The 16523-nt window shown below is 40.1% G+C and overlaps 1 long non-coding RNA gene across 3 annotated transcripts in view; it reads left to right on the forward strand.

Moving 5' to 3' along the window:
- Positions 1–16523, forward strand: part of LOC110357399 (uncharacterized) — a 174888-nt gene that overhangs the window by 14064 nt on the left and 144301 nt on the right. For 2 of the 3 annotated variants that reach the window (XR_010468802.1, XR_010468803.1), the window contains exon 2: positions 13901–13969. This is a non-coding gene — a long non-coding RNA (uncharacterized LOC110357399). Of the gene's footprint in view, positions 1–13671; positions 13970–16523 lie in introns of those variants that run through there. The other variant, XR_010468801.1, reaches the window with a different exon arrangement.

Below are 16523 nucleotides of genomic sequence, written 5' to 3' on the forward strand. Positions count from 1 at the left end.
AAGTCTGTATAATGTTTCTCTGTCTTTACCTTCTCTTTAGATTTACACAGCGCCTGCAGACAGTAACAGCAGGGTGCCCACTGCCTACAAATGCAAAAAATCTTAGTTCTTGTAAGCCCCATTTTTTTTTTTTTTTCTATACTCTTTTTTTCAGGAAACAGTCACAAACCAACACAACTGAAAACATGAGGTAACAATTTCTCAGGAGGCTTTCTGTCAGCTTACCAGACAGGGAACTGTACGCTGTCTCTGGCTTTTAACATTGCTTCTTTCTTTTACTTGCTTTCCTAGACAGTGATTCGAATGTTGTGAACTCTTGAAAGAGCCACAGCCTGCAAAAATCAATCTCACTCTTCGGGAAATAGCATTCTTCTTTCCCTCCTGCTCCTTCCAGGGGATTCAGATGTGTATGTGACAGTCTGAAGTTGAATATTGACTAATGTAGGTTTTTTTGTTATATGATGGCACTTGTATTTGGTATGCTCACATTTAATCCAAACAAGAAAAGGTAAGCAACAGCCACAAGAAAATTTGGTTTATTTTCTTGCAGCGGATTTGTAAAATTGGCATCTCCAAGAGGGCATAGGGGCTTTTTGTGGTCTTCACCAGAGAATGCAGGATTGTGCTCCTCTGGAGCTGACAAATCACCATCAGGGTGTTATCAACAGTGAAAGTCTCTGCTGACAGCAGTTCCGTGCTTGTTTTGGGAAACAAGATGGTTTCTTAAGGCGGAGGTGCAGAACATGAGAACAGGGACAGGTTAAGCCACTTGTGTCCTTTGGGGAAAATACTGTGTTTCCAGAGACAGCCAGTTTAAATAGAATTTACAAAATATATACTAATTAACAGCCCTGGAAAGATGAGTTTTGACAGAGACACATTCACCTCTTCCAGCTGGAGCAGTGGGAGCTGCCTGAGCAGTCTTGGTAGCACTGTGCAGCTGCTGCTCCATCCTCAGGCCCTGGCTCGCAGGGATTGTGCAGGGACGCTCCCCTGTCTGCAGCTTGGTGCTTGGCCAGGCCTCTGCCCCTGCTTGGGACTGCCTGCTCCTGCTCTCAGGCGCATTTCATCGCTTGCTGGCTTTCTCTACTTTCCCCTGTTTCTCTTGGCAGCACACAGATGCATGCGATTATGTTTCAGCCCAGTCTAAAAAGGTCATATTTACTGCTGGTTTCCAGATAAAGACCTAAATAATGAGTTTGCTTTGAGGGCTTTTTTTCCCTTGGGAATCTTTTCTTCCTCAAGCCTCAAGTGGTCAGTGAGTTGGGCAGTAGATACCCTTGTTTTCCCTGTTGCACAAAAGAGCTTATTCTTCCTAAAGGGGTTAAGGAAGAGTGACTGAGAGGCCCCTCAGCTCTCACAAGGTCTTTTGGTTTTCATGGCTGGATGGAGTCTTGCAGGTAGTTACTTTCTACCACAGTGCAAGAATAATTAGATTCTCCAACTAATCTTGAACAAAATGATAAATTACTTATTCCAGCTATATTTTCTCTGCTGCCTCAAAAATTTGGATAAAGTTTGCTGAATACACAAGTATGTGAGATGAGAACCAAGCACTATGCCAAAATTTAGTGTAATTTTTGAATTAAGTTGTTTGATGTTGTTCAGTGCTGATGGCATTGTTTTTTCGGCTGTGACCATGAAAGTATGTTTTTTCCAGTGAAGTTTCTTGTATCCTGTTAAAACTGCATTAATTACTGGTCTTCTTTAGAAGCAATTGCTTTTCTTGACCACTCAGTAGTAGAAATTGGCTAGTTTTATTCAATCTGTTATGAGTTCTGTGTTTGCACATGCATGGATGATATTGTCAAATCACAACAGTTAAAAATGCAAAGATTAAAATATTTGATTCAATTGTTGCAAGGCATTCTCCTGCCTCTAGAACATCATCACTGTATGGAACTGTGTGTAATACTGCTTTAAAGGGACCTTGAAAACAATCACTGCATCTTGTAGAACCATTGGCAAGGACACCTCACATGTAAAGTGATTGTAAAATTGAATGAGGATTATACCTGAGATTTAATGAGGTTTTACTACTATTTTATTGGTTACCACTTTTCGTGGTTTGCACTGTGTAACTGCAGGATTTTTTTTTTTCAAGACTTAAAGGCTGTTTGCAAATGTGTTCTACTTGTCATATTTTTAAGAGATCAAACAGGACGTAGATGTTACCTTTTTTGCAGCCTTTTGAAGTTTTGTAGGATAAACCTTGTTGAACAACTCATAATGGGAGTGTCGACCTGCTTGAGGTTAGCAAGGCTCTTCATAGGGTTCTAGACTGGCTGGATCATTGGGCTGAGGTCAGTTGTACAAGGTTCAATGGGGCCAAGTTCCAGGTCCTGCACTCGGGTCACAAGAACCCCAGGTAGCGCTACAGGCTCGGGGAAGAGTGGCTGGAAAGCTGCCTGGTGTAAAGGACCTGGGGGTATTGGTTGACATCAACTGAACACAAGCCAGCCATGTTCCCAGGTGCCCAAAAAGGCCAAAGTGTCCTCACTTGTATCAGGAATAGTGTGGTCAACAGGACTAGATAATGATTGTCCCACTGTACTTGGCACTGGTGAGGCCCCACCTCAAATCCTGTGTTCAGTTTTGAGTCCCTCACTACAAGAAAGACATTGAGGTGCTGGAGAGAGTTCAGAGAAGGGCAATGAAACTGGTAAGGGATCTGGAGCACAAGTCTTATGATGAGCAGCTGTGGGAACTGGGGCCATTTAGCCTGGAGAAAGGAGGCTGAGGGGAGAACTTATCACTCTCTACAATTACCTGAAAGGAGGTTGTAGCTTGGAGGGTGTTGGTCTCTTCTCCCAAGTAGCAAGTGATAGGATGAGAGGAAATGGCCTCAGGTTGCACCAGGAAAGGTCCAGATTTGATATTAGGAAACATTTCTTCATGAAAAGGGTTGTCAGTCATTGGAATGGGCTGCCCAGGGAAGTGGTGGAGTCACGATCCCTGGAGTTGTTTAAAAATGTATAATTGACATTCTTAAGGACATGGTTTAGTGCCAGAGTTAGGTTATGGTTGGACTCAATGATTTTAAGGCTGTCTTTGAACCAAAATTATTTTATGATTCTATAAATTTACTGTAGATTAATCGGTGTATCTCAGTTTGTTCCTAATAGAGTCTGTCTTGACAACAACGTAGCAGTTTGTCTTCGTATTTCAAATCCTTGCTGCTCCTCCATATTTGAAAATTATATTGCATGTGAAAATTCAATAACTGAGATCAGGTAGTTTTCTTCATTTTATGTACCTACCTGCTCCAATGGGGTAAGTAGCATTGCAGTCAGGCTGCTGGCACCTCATGCAGGAACTGGGAGCATGTTGAGCTGCATTTGGGATACCTGGTAGTTGGAGTCAGGGCTGCAAATGTCCAATGTTTAGATTTCTCTCTGCAGCCAGAAAGCAAATTCTGACATTTTTCTTTTCTTTTAGAGAAATAAATTTTGTTGCTGGGACCTGGTGTGATGTGTACTGTTAGTTACCATTTCTGTTGACCATCATAATGGGACAGCATTTATCCTGCAAGGAGTGGGTTTTTGTTTGGAAACAATGGTGTGCAAAGAAAGAAGTCACACTTCTTTTCTTCTTTCCAAATCTGCAAAGTGTGGCTGTTATGCTCTTGCACCCACCCTCAGAAATGCTGCTTATGGGCTGCCAGAGCAGGGGGCGTCACAGTGGAGTGATCAAGCCACCCTGCTGACAGCACCTCTCTGCTGCCATGCTTGGTGTGTGGCTCATTTGGTGGCACTTCTCCTCTGTAAGTTTCAACGGATGGTCTCTGTGGTGTTGCACTGAGGCTATGGCTTTACTGAGTCTTTCTCAATTTAGAGTATGTTTTTAGGGTTTTTTCCTGAGTGAACATCACCTTTAGGAGATACTGCTGTGTGGGGGAGGTTTTCACCCTGCAGTGCATTACAGAAGAGCAGGGTAGCTGAGCAGCAGGTAGCCGAGCAGCAGGAGCAGTGCACAGAGACCACATAAGAGATGGTCCTTCCTTCTGTTTGGAGGCTGTAGTTTTTAATGGCATGGGATGACATAGCTAACACATGGTCTAAGCTCAAATAGTCCTAAGGTTAGAATCTTTCTGCCCGTTGAAGGCTTGCTGCCGTAAGTTTTGCCTATCCTGTTTTGCAGACAATGTGACAGAATCCATGGTGGATTGAATTAAATGGGTTTTGTCTCCTCATCTCTCTCCAGGTTAAGATCTGATAGTGTCAAGCCATGGGAAAACTACCATTAATAGGTATGAGGTTTTCCAGGGGCAGAAACTATCATACTTAACAATTATCATTTCGTCTACATCTTTCTGTGTGAACAATTTAAAGAATAGTATGCTGGTTTCTGGATACTGCTTTTGCAAAGGTCTCTGTGGTCTGAAGAGAGATTATCAACCAACACCTTCCAGTGGTAATGCTTGCCAAATACTGATTTCACCTTCCTTTTCAAAGATTATGTAGATATCCAAGGCTCTGAGAAGCATAATTGAAAAGGAGGTTATTGGGCTGAGTTCTTGCTTAAGGACTGGTTGAAAAGAAGAGATATCATGTGTAGGTATGCTTCCTCATCTTTGTGCAGCATATGGAAAGAAGGAAAACAAGATGTGTTTGCTAAACTGGCCATACTGAATATTTTTAGTGACTAGATCAGCAATATGAAATCTCTACAGTAGCAGCAGATCATGCATCAATTTTCTGTAATCAACGGCCCATACATTTTTGCCTGTGGCCAGAGCAACATTTTAGAAAAAAATTTAAAAGTAATAAAGCAGAAGCAACATACACATGAAATACGAAACCCTCATGAGGAGGAACCGGGTACAAAATGCATGAAGCAGCAATGTCATTGTTTTGGTGGCCAGTATCTAAAGTATATTGTTCTGGACCAGTTCTACCCTCTGCTTGCAAGGAGAAGGCATATTAGGGTTTCAGACTTAATGTGATGCAGTTGTAAAAGTGATTCAGGAGTTCATCTGCAGGAGAAAAAGAAAACTGCATGTTAAATGGCAGCTCTGCTTCAAAGTAATTTCTAGGCCAGGGTAAGTGTGAAGTAACCATATAATATATCTGGGCAAGACACTTATCTTTTACTAAACCAGGGTCATTTTTTCAACTGAAATAAGTTGCACATATAAAACAAGAAAAAAACCAGTTCTGATATTGGCATGTGTGGAATACTTTCTGTCAGGTGTTCATGTCTCTGCCTTCATCACCTTGGAACATCTTCTAATGCCAGGCTCTAACTGGTGTCAAACCAGGATGAAATGTGGCTTGAGAGAAAAAGAGCAAGCGACAAAGTAGGTTCTTCAATAATTTCTCCTTTCTTGGTGCTTGCTGAGCATGCAAAAAGCAAGCTTTCCCTTCAACAGTCTCAAGGCAGGCATTTCGAATCACAGCTTATTTCTGAAAAACTTAGCCTGTATATTTTTATGTGTGTATATGCAAATACATTATTTCTTATATACACACATAAATTTATATTTATCTCACATGATATTTATTTCAAAACAACCTCCAAATGGAACACTTTCCCCCCTTTCATCAGTTTCCCTTTCCCATACCATTCCTCTGTCTCTGGCTGTCTCACATGTATCTGAACTCCATCCTGTCTGGCATGTTCTGCCCCTTGGGATTTTCTGGTCTGAAGCTTGGTCCTGATTGATAGACTCACTTCTTACCCTTTCAAAACCTCAGTGATAACATGTGTCAGGTCTGTGACATTTTTTAATCTCCTGCTTACTCCTGGAAGAAAGGGGTTTTGTGTACTCTGCTTGAGCAACTTTGGGCTGGTGAAGACAGTGTATCTGAATTGAAAGTCCTGGGATGTTGTGATGGTGAATGTGAAATGTGGCTGTATTTGTGTTATAATGGTCCTAACTGGTGGATATGTTTCTCTCTTTTCTGAAAATTATTGTTTAATTGTTCCAGTAGTCAGAGACCCTCAGGAGCTGAAGCCCCATGTTACTACTTCATACACTGAAGCAGACGGGGAAGCTTTTGGTCTGCTCTTCCTCCCTGTTGGACTGTGAAGTGACACCCGTTGAGTGGATTTTTGTTGCCTTTGCTTCAGAGAAAGCCTGAGCAAAGCAACTGATTTTTTCTTGATTTGGTCTTCAAACCCTGAGCTGATCCTGGTTCATTTGATATTCCTTGCAATGCTTTGAGGACTCTTTAGACCTTCAAGCTCATGATGAAGTTGTCATGAGCTTGGAGCCCCATCTTGTGATGTGAAGAGCACTTTCATCCAAGTCCAGCAGAGCAGTTGTGTACCTGTACTATTTTAAGGTTACAAATAGTTCCATTACAGATGGTGGGACCATTGACAACCAAAAAGCTACAGGTGCCCTGCAGGATTAAAGTCTCCATGTGGTTTGGAGATTAGTATTTCTTGCAGCTTGATAAACATTTAAAGTTTGGATTGAGTTTAGCAGGGTTTGGGTTTTTTTGACTGTTTTCATAATATCTCCTTGCAGCACCAAAAAAAGCAGCTTCATCAGTTACAACCTATTAGTAGTGTAGTAAATACTTGTAGTAGTATTTGCAAAGTAATACTGGACAATTATTATTCCAGAAGTTGTTTGCATATTTAATAGGTCGTGAAAAGGAAAAGAATACAAAAGAAACCCCCTTGAGCTTGCCTTTTCTGGTCTTGTAGTAGTTAAAAGACCTTCTGGCTGTTAACTGTCTTTATTTTAACCAAAGAAACACAGAGATGAAAGCATGAACAAGAGCCCACCCATACAAGCTTGAAGCACAGCCATTCAATACAGGCTCTGTCAAAGAAGTAAGTGCTGTAGCACACAGTGGCAAGGCAAACAATTACCCTTTTTTGTTTATATAGCGGAAATGTGAGTTTAGAGTGCTAAAGGAATGATAATGATTCTGCTTGAACACCCACACATTGACATGACTCTGAGGCAAGACAGGTGGAAAGTGAAAGAATTCCTTGCTTTTGAGAACAGAAGTGCTACAGATGACCTGAACTGCATTTTTATGTAAATACTTTTGAAGAAAGGAACATGAATTGAGGGTGAAAGTGAATGTGAAGGACAATTACATATTAATTTTAGGGTGGTTTTCTTTTTCAGTAGGCTCTACAGGGTGTAGAAATCTGTTCCATTGCTCTTGTTTGTTTGTTTGTTGTTTTTGTTTGTTAAAAGGGACCTGTGCTTTTATATCTTTGAGGTTAATTCTGAAGACAGGCCTCTAGTTCTGGGGCAGACTAAGTATCTTAGTAAAACACGTAACATTGTGCACTCAGGAGCCACCCAAAGCCAGTTGTCAACCTTTACATATTAATTACAGAACATATACAATGTTTATCATGAAGATGATACTGAAGCTCTCAATTCTCCCTTCTCTTTTTGTTTAAAATATTAGAGAGCACTGGAATGAAACACTCGTATCAATTTTTATTCACATTCCCATAAACTGACTAGTAATGATTTTAGCTGTAAAAGAAAAGATTACAATCCATACATGATTGTTATTTTGGTAGTCAGGTCACCAAAAACCAAAAAATGAATTGAAGGATTTAAGAATTCTATAGCTCCTTGTATAAAAGTGAAAAATGCATGCAATATTCTTGTTTTCTAGTTGGTGTATAAGAACTAGGAGTGAACAAGAGCTGTTGTAGTGTATGCAGTGGTAATACTGGCATGTGAGACCCCATTTTCTATCTCAAATAGAGTGAAGTAATTTAAAACCGTATTGGAAACTAGATTATGCATCACCAGCAAAGCTGCAATTTTATGTGGAAACAGTTTTCCTTTGGAAAACTTCACTGTGACAAGAACTTTGATCCTGCTTCTTAGAAAAAAAAATACACACACACAAACACACACACACACACACACGCACATATATATTTGAGAAGGGCCTTGTAAATTAGGAACACTAACTCATTTTTATAGGCTGAGGCTACTAATTTTTATACTGAGCGCTTTTTCACAAAAATCATTCAGTGCTTCATTTTTCTAAGCCACCAGAGACTGTGAAAGGTCTCTGGAAAACTGGGTAATGATTTAGATGAAAAGTCTGTTTTGTCTCATCCAGCAGGAAGTGTGCTTATCAATGTGCCTGTTAAACTGTGAATTTTGTAGGGAGCACTCCATGTACAAATTTATGACCTTGATCCATAAAAGTGGGTTCTTAGACATGACTCATAAACCTGTCTGTGATTCTAATGTACTCTTCAGTTTTGAGTAAGGGAGCTGTCCAATGAGTTAAATAGGGCCCATCGTGCTTTTATCTATATCCGACGTATGGTGTTAGCCCTCTGATAGGCAGGTACATTCCACATGGTGGACAACAGGTCAGTCCTATGGTGGCTGGTTCAAGAGTAACTGTTATAGGAACAGATCCTAATTACAAATATTATATTTATCAATATGAAAGTGTATCTTCCACTTTTTAAATTCTTCTGTTTTCTGGGAAAATTATGACAATGTTATAAAAAAAATAATTCCCCCTATGTGCATGTAGTGTGTCGATTAACAGGTTTAATGACTTTCATTGTTTTTATAGCCTTCTAAAGTCTTATCTGTCTTCCTGGCTTTTTTTTTTTTTACTTGTTCTAGTTATTTAGAAAATCCTGAAAGGAAGACAAAACAAGAGCTTTTGAGACACTGAAATGAGACAGCTGATTAGTCCAAAGGAAGCTTCAAAGCAGATAAGCAGACTAGGTCAGATATGTAGTAAGGACAAAGATAAACCATTTAAAAGGATCTTTCATTTAGGGGTACAAAGCATTTAACTGGAAGATTTATGAAACTTTTAAGAAAGCATGTTGAGAAACATTTGAATTAACAAATAACACAGCTGAAACTTGCCTGGATGTCTTCAGTTTACAGTTTGCTCTTGAAAAGTGTGGAGTTCACTGAGCTGTGAAGTTCTGAAAAGAGATTTTTGTATCTTCTTTTCTGTATGTGGGATTTTATTTTCTTGTTCAATAACATAACCAATATTTTTGTTTTGAGATAAATGAGCAGCAAAGAATTACAGATGATGATGTTTTCTTCCACAGTGTACACATGGTTTTCAGCATTTGATCTGTGCTTGTCCACATCAATAATATAGTGAGTTCGTTGGGATTTTTCCTCCTCAGACCACTTCTTGAGTTATTCACCCACTGTGGTTAGGCTGCAACCACATTTTTCACATGCTACTACTGATTTTTTGCCTCCCCTCCCTGCTTAATGACAGTGAGTGCAGAAAGTACCAAACATCTGACCAAGCAAATCTTGCTCTTACGAACGTACGGAGTAGTAAGATGGGTAATGTCTTATGTCACAAGTAACCCTTCAAAATGCACATCAGCAAGATTCTGCTTAAGGACTTTGTTTTGAATTTAAGGAGAAAGGAGTAGGTACAATTTCCCTTTTCTGCTGAGGTAGATACTCTACATAATACAAGATTTTTGTAATACTTTAAAAATAAAGTCTTGAATAGAAAATTAGATAATTTAATTTTCAAAGGCATTTTAATTTGCTAAATGTGATTCCTTCCTTTTTATTCCCTGGCCAGCCTCTAATAATCTAGATAGACGTCTTTTTCCTACTACAAGCTGATCTTACCTCTTCTTGCCCCCACAAAGGTCCTAAAGACAGACAGCAGATAAATGCATTAAAACTCAGAAATGAGTTAGCTCTCTGAAACCGGAAGAAAAACGTGTGCCACTACTGACCTTTATTTGCTGTCTACCAAGATGAATTGTGTATTTTTTTCTCCCTTGGCGATAAACACAATGTGAGTCATTAAATCTTCCATTGCAGACGAAATTGTGTTTTGTGCAAAGATACCTACCATGGACAAGCTTTAACATATGTGTTTTCTAAGGACGTAGTGACCAACACCAACAGCTGTGTCTTTAAAAGGACAGAACTCCCACCTCTTCATAACTCACTGCACCTCCTTCAGCAATGTTAGAGCTGTCCCGTCTATATTTGAAAAAGATAGTATCTCTGAGAAAGGTATTAGCTGTGCTTAATCACCACCTAGATGGTTTTCCATGAGGGTTGCTCGACACATAATATTAGACCAGGCAAATTACATTTAACTGCTGCAGCATCAGCACCAAATGGGCAACACTTGCCTGATGATGTACACTTGTGTGTGTCTTCATCTGAGCTGGTCACTCTGTGCTCCTTTTGTTATCAGTGGAGGAAAACAAGTGCTCAAAGGGTATGGTAACTCCCAAAGCTGATGTCTACAAGATGCTAGTTTTTTTTGTTTGCAGTAAAAGTAGTCAAGTCTGACTAGTGCTTTAGATGTCTAAATTATGGGCAGATGAATCCCATCTGCATGTCACTGTTACCCCATGTAATTACGGTGTAAAACCAGGGTATTTCCAAGACTGCAGTGTTGCTATCATGCCACTGTAAGAAAACCTTTACACAGCTAAGGTTGTAGCAAAAATATGGTTATCTACATTATATTCTTCCCTGTATGAGTCAGATTACTGGATATTATGTGGCTGTGGTTCTGCAAATGGGGCAATGCAGGCTCTTCAACTCCTTCTCACCAGGGTTTCCCCATGCCCTCCTTCCCAGCTATCTCCTAACCTACTCCTCAGAGCAAGCTCTTGCCTCTTAATTGGGGTGGCAAAACTGAGTTTTGCTGACAGCAAGCACCTGAGTAAGTTCCCTGAGACATGAAAAAACTTTTAAACTCTCCTTCCTGGCACTGTTTATAAGTATTTTTCCGTTTTTCACTACCTATGTACTAACTTACAAAACCTGAGGTGTAGGATATTTCTCTGGTAAATCTAGAGCAGCCTACTTTGTTTTGTGTTATTTTATTTTATTCTTATCTTACCTTATTTTTTTTTTTTTTTTTACTGTTCATTTAAGGGGTGTTGTTGTTCTGATTCACTTTGTAAAGTGCATAGTTGAACAATAACGCTCTTCAGCATCTTTTCAGCAGATAGGAGTTGTAGGATGTCAGGAAGCAGGCCCAAAAAGCTTCCTCCTTTGCTCTGCAAATAAATCAGAACTTCTGGAAGATGGCAGGCCTCCTCCTGCTGATAAAAGTGAGGCTATTCAAGTCTGGACAGGAGGGAGGGCATTTGATTTACTGCACTGTTTCTCTGTCCAAGCATGGGGTTTTATTCCCTTAGTTATTAAGCTGAAGAAACTCCTGGTCTTGAAGTGCAAGGGCTCTTTTTCTGTAGTGATGTTTTTTCTGATAGGTAAACAAGAATGATGTTACCAGTTTTAAATTATTTCATATAATTAGTCTCCTTTATTTTACTTTCTTGCCAATGTATGTGCATTTCTGAGGGAGATATGTTGAACTCCTTGCCATCTTACAAACAAACCAGGTGTAGTCTCAGGATTGCTGCTATGGAGATGCTGGTGTGGGTGATCATGCAGTGGACTTTTTGTGGCAGTCAGGGATGAATAAATCTCAATCAGTTGGTGGGTTGCAATGTATTTACACAGTGTATCTGCACTTACTGGTGTGCCTGTGAATAAGTTCTGTGCGAGAAGATGGAAAACAGCTTAATTTACACAATGGGCTGTTGTGTTCTTCCTCCATTTCCCAGCCCCAAACGTCAGTTAAATTCGAAGTACATACCATTTCCCCTTTCCCCTTTCCCCTTTCCCCTTTCCCCTTTCCCCTTTCCCCTTTCCCCTTTCCCCTTTCCCCTTTCCCCTTTCCCCTTTCCCCTTTCCCCTTTCCCCTTTCCCCTTTCCCCTTTCCCCTTTCCCCTTTCCCCTTTCCCCTTTCCCCTTTCCCCTTTCCCCTTTCCCCTTTCCCCTTTCCCCTTTCCCCTTTCCCCTCCCCTTCCCTTCCCTTCCCTTCCCTTCCCTTCCCTTCCCTTCCCTTCCCTTCCCTTCCCTTCCCTTCCCTTCCCTTCCCTTCCCTTCCCTCCCCTTCCCTCCCCTCCCCTTCCCTTCCCTCCCCTTCCCTCCCCTTCCCTCCCCTTCGTAATAACAACAGAAAGATAATTTTCAGCACTTAAATATATTTGTATATTTTTTTTCCCTTCTGGCCTGAATATTTTTTCTTGCAGAAGATGTTTTATCCCATGCCACATGCTGGGCTGTCTGCCCATGCCTGTGAGGGATGGTGAGCTCGGCCAGCCCACCCAACCTGGGCAGGGCTTCTGCTGCTCTGTGCTAAAGCCGCTCATCTTGGGAAGTGTCTGCACTAGCCTGTAGTGTTGCCCCTGTATGATTCTGTAGGACTTTGTTTTTATAGCACTCCACCAATCTAGAATTTTTTAAGTGAGCTGTGCTGACATTGCCATGCAGGCACACTTCTGATCCAACCTGTTCTGGAGCTGAAGTTACCAAAAGTGAAAGGTGAAGATTTATGCAACTGAAATGTGCATAAGTCTGTTCCCTACTCCCTGTTTTTACCACAGCAGTTGCAGGAGTAACACCAGCTGTGATGCATCTCTCCACAGATACATCTGTGTCATTTCCCATGTAATCTCCTCTTATCCCTCACTGGTCACAGCAATGCCTATCTTCATTTTGGGTAGCCTGAAGTACTCAACTGCATGCTTTCAGTAAGGCTGTGTATTAATTCCCTGGGACACTAAACTGCATTTGAACATAGCTCTTAATCCTGCAACTCTATGTTCTATTTCTGTGGGGTAGTATGCAGCAGCTGGGGTCCAACAGAACCTCCTTACACCAGGCACTGACTCCACTTCAAATGAAACTGTTTTTCCCTGCACCAGAAGTTTTTAATTTAAGTTAAAAGTCTTATTTGCATCTTTGCGATTGTTATTACAGAAGCACTGCCCCATCCTGAATTTTTGACTGAATCCCCATGTAGACCTTTTCCTACAGATTTCTTCTTGCTTTCCACATATGTACACTAAACTAAGTATATGTGTGCTTTAGTTTGTGTACATTTTAGCAGGTAGGCACTTCAAAGCAGTTACTGTTTCTTTTCCAGTGTTACAATTGATGGGCCTGCCTTATTTGGGGAATCATACAATTATAAATAACATGGTTTTGAATGAAAACTATTATAACTGTGTAGAAAAAGAAAGAAAACCTGGTATTGCTGAAATTTTGACAGGACCTTCTAGAGTTTAATTGGTCTCAGTTCCAGTTACTTTTTTTTTTTTTTTTTTTTTTTTTGGTTTGGTTTTGTTTTTTTTTTCCCCCAGATGGTTCTTTTAGACAAAAAAAAAGAAGAATGTTCATTGCTCCTTGTCCTAACAATCAAGGCATGGAAAACAATCTCTTGTACTTGTAGACCAGGTCTCTTTAAACTTTTCTTTTGGAGTGTCCTATACTGGGCATAGGATTACAGCCAATACCATAGAAAGTAGTCTTCCTTTTTTCCCATCTCTTTATGGCATCCAGATTTTGAAAAGTAAAAAAGATGAGAGTTAATATTTCATGTTCTGCTCAAAAAATAATTGAGGTGTAGACAACAGTTCTTGGATGGATGGATGAGTCCATTTCTAGTGACATGCTTCAGAACATAAAGAAAAGGAAGGACATGAGAATGAAGAGCTAGAAATGGCATTTAGATGGGAGAAGGTGGAATAGGTGCTGGATTTGTCATGAATGATGGGGACTAGACAAAGAGAATTAAGAGCTCAGAGAAAGTTAGTATGGTTTTGTTGGATTTTTCAGAGAATGGCGATAGTTGGTTTGATATTATATATATGAACTGAATCACTGGAAACCATTTATACTGTCTGTCAGCTTTTTTTCAAATGTTACCTCCACTCCCCCCAGTTTGAACATTAATCAAAGGAAGTTGCACCACACAGCCAAAGTTAATTTCTATGCTAGCTGAAATCAGTTGGACAGTTCAGTTCTTGTAATAACATAGCTCCCGTCCCACTGGAGCTTCTTCCCCTGCTAATGCAAAACATAATAAATATTTTGCAGATATTTATTTCTGATCAATTTCCTCTATTCCAGGAATGTCAGCATTGTGGATTAGTGAAGACTTATGAAAACATATGTTTGTTAGAAACATACTCCTATGAGGTAAGAATTTTAGAGATTTCACTCCCAGTTATTTTTATGTTGTGGATTTTTTGGTGTGGTTAATTATTACTAAAATTTTAAATGAGCAACGTTAATTGCCAAATGTGGTACGAATCTTAAGTATACTGACACTAAAACAGTAAGTTATTGAGATTAGAAATTTGTCCAGTTTGCAGGATATGTTTATTAGATTACTCTGAAACTTCTTATTCATGGCTTTTTATAAACTTCGAAATCAGATACTTTTGCTTGTGAAATAGTACAAATAAGTTGGTTAAGATTATCTTTTAAAGGAAACTCCAGTGTAAGAAGTAAGGTAGATGGAAAAAGTGTTCTAGATTTGCTTCTTGATTTTTTGGCATTTCTGTAGAACACCAGGACCCAGGTATGAATGAGACTAGCCTGAAGGCTACTATTATATGGGCTGCATTTGGCACCAGTGTGCCAAGATGGAAGACAAGGATAGTTTTGTAAGAGAAACGTGTTTGCCTTAGGCTGATGTGGGATCTGTAAGAAAGAAGCTTCCTTCTGTTTATACAGTGATTCTGCCTATGATGGATATGCAAGTGCCTTCTGGGCAACTGATTTTGGAGAACCAGGACTTCAGATTCAAAGGGTAGATTTAGTTGAGAGTTTTATACTCTTCAGTCAGAAAGCAGGGGTCTGATTTAAACGCTGTCTTGCTACTTTTCTGCTTATCTCAGCAGATGTGATTAATTTATAACATATGACATAGTGAGAACGACCCTGAAACAAAACTTTCTCATTGTGAATGTGGCAATTTGGTATTACAAAGCAAGACGTTCACCTGCTTTGACTAAAAAACATAGAAACTTAGAATCATAGAATAGTTTGGATTGGAAAGGACCTCCAAAGGTCATCTAGTCCAACCCTCCTGCCATGAACAGGGACATCTTCAACCAGATCAAATTGATCAGAGCCCTGTCTAGTCTGGCCTTGAATGTCTACAGGGATGGGACATCTACCATCTCTCTGCAATGTGGCAGTATTTCACCATCCTAATTTTAAAAAATTTCTTCCTCCTGTCTAGCTTGAATCTCCCCTTCTTTAGTTTAAAACCATTACCCCTTGTCCTGTTGTAACAGGCCCTGCTAAAATGTCTGTCCCCATCTTTCTTATAGGCCCGCTTTAAGTACTGAAAGGCCTCAATAAGATCTCTGTAGAGCCTTCTCCAGGCTGAACAACCCCAATTTTCTCAACCTGTCCTCACAGGAGAGGTGTTCCAGCCCTCTGATAGTTTTTGTGGCCTCCTCTGGACCCTGTTCAATAGGTCCATATCTTTCATGTACTGTGGGCTCCAGATCTGGATGCAGGACTCCAGGTGGGGCCTCACCATACATATAAGGTCTTTTCCGCGTTGAATCATTCTGCGACTCTGTGTATTTATTTTACTTTGCAAGCTGTAGCGGAAATAACAAGTACCACATCTGACTGTTTGTATAAGCCAGGCATCCCTTAGTTGCACCACTGTTTGCTGTTTCTGAAGAAACTCTAACTTTGGCTGAGCAGTCTTTGTAATTTATTCTGATGTTTTCCTCAAGGTTACTACCAACATATGAGCTGTACTTTTTCTCCATGTTTGTAGTTGCTAGTCTTGCAAGGCAGATAGAAATAAAAATGAAAATAGCACTCTGCCTTGTATCAGTAGTCTTTGCCAAAGTCTGTTCTCCCATTGCACATACCACTGCTACTTCCCATCATTTGCTCATAAGAACTGCAAAGAGTCAACCATTGGTTAGGGCCATGTGAGAAACTTTTTTCATACAGTCTCTAAGAAAAAGCTTTTTTGTCTAGGTAGCACAAAGATTTTGTTCAATTCTTGGGATCCTGTTTTTATATTCAGTTAACAATCAGATTATATGTTATACTGCTGGTTTTAGAGGCCATCACACCTGCCTACGTTTAACTGTTATTTTGAGGGTATTTGAGACACGATTTTTTTTTTTTTTTATTTTTCCTGCATTATAGTCTGTTCTCTGAGTTTTATCTGTCTATTTCCACTGACAGTTCCTTTTTAAAGTCACACTATCTCTCAATAGATGCCAGAGATGGTCACACTATGCAAAACAGAATTATGGCAACATTCCTCCCTCCTACGAATCAGCAGCAATGATGAAATCAGATCTCTGCTCCATTCCATGCTCTTCTTAAATCATAGAACCATAGAATCATTTATGTTAGAAAATAACTCATCAAGTCCAGCAAATGTTGAGCTTTTTCCCGAGTCTCTGGTTTGGTTTGCAGCTGTGTCAGCAACCGTGGTCACAGTGCCACTAGGCAGCTGGAGCAGCATTTTGGTGCTCACAGCTCAGGTCATTTTAGGACAGGCCTTTCAGGTCAATTGCACCAAACATTGAGTCTTTCTGCTAGAATAAAGAACAAGATTTTTCAATAAAGTATTTATAAACCAGACTACATTTTGTCTCCACATGAGATGGTAAAATATTAATCCTGCCTCTATGTTGTCAGAGTTGAATGCAGCTGTCAACATCTTCAGGGCAGAACAGAGTTTGGCTGGCATAGACAGAGCCTG

This window comes from Columba livia, chromosome Z (genome assembly GCF_036013475.1).
Source record: "Columba livia isolate bColLiv1 breed racing homer chromosome Z, bColLiv1.pat.W.v2, whole genome shotgun sequence".
Classification (NCBI taxonomy): domain Eukaryota; kingdom Metazoa; phylum Chordata; class Aves; order Columbiformes; family Columbidae; genus Columba; species Columba livia.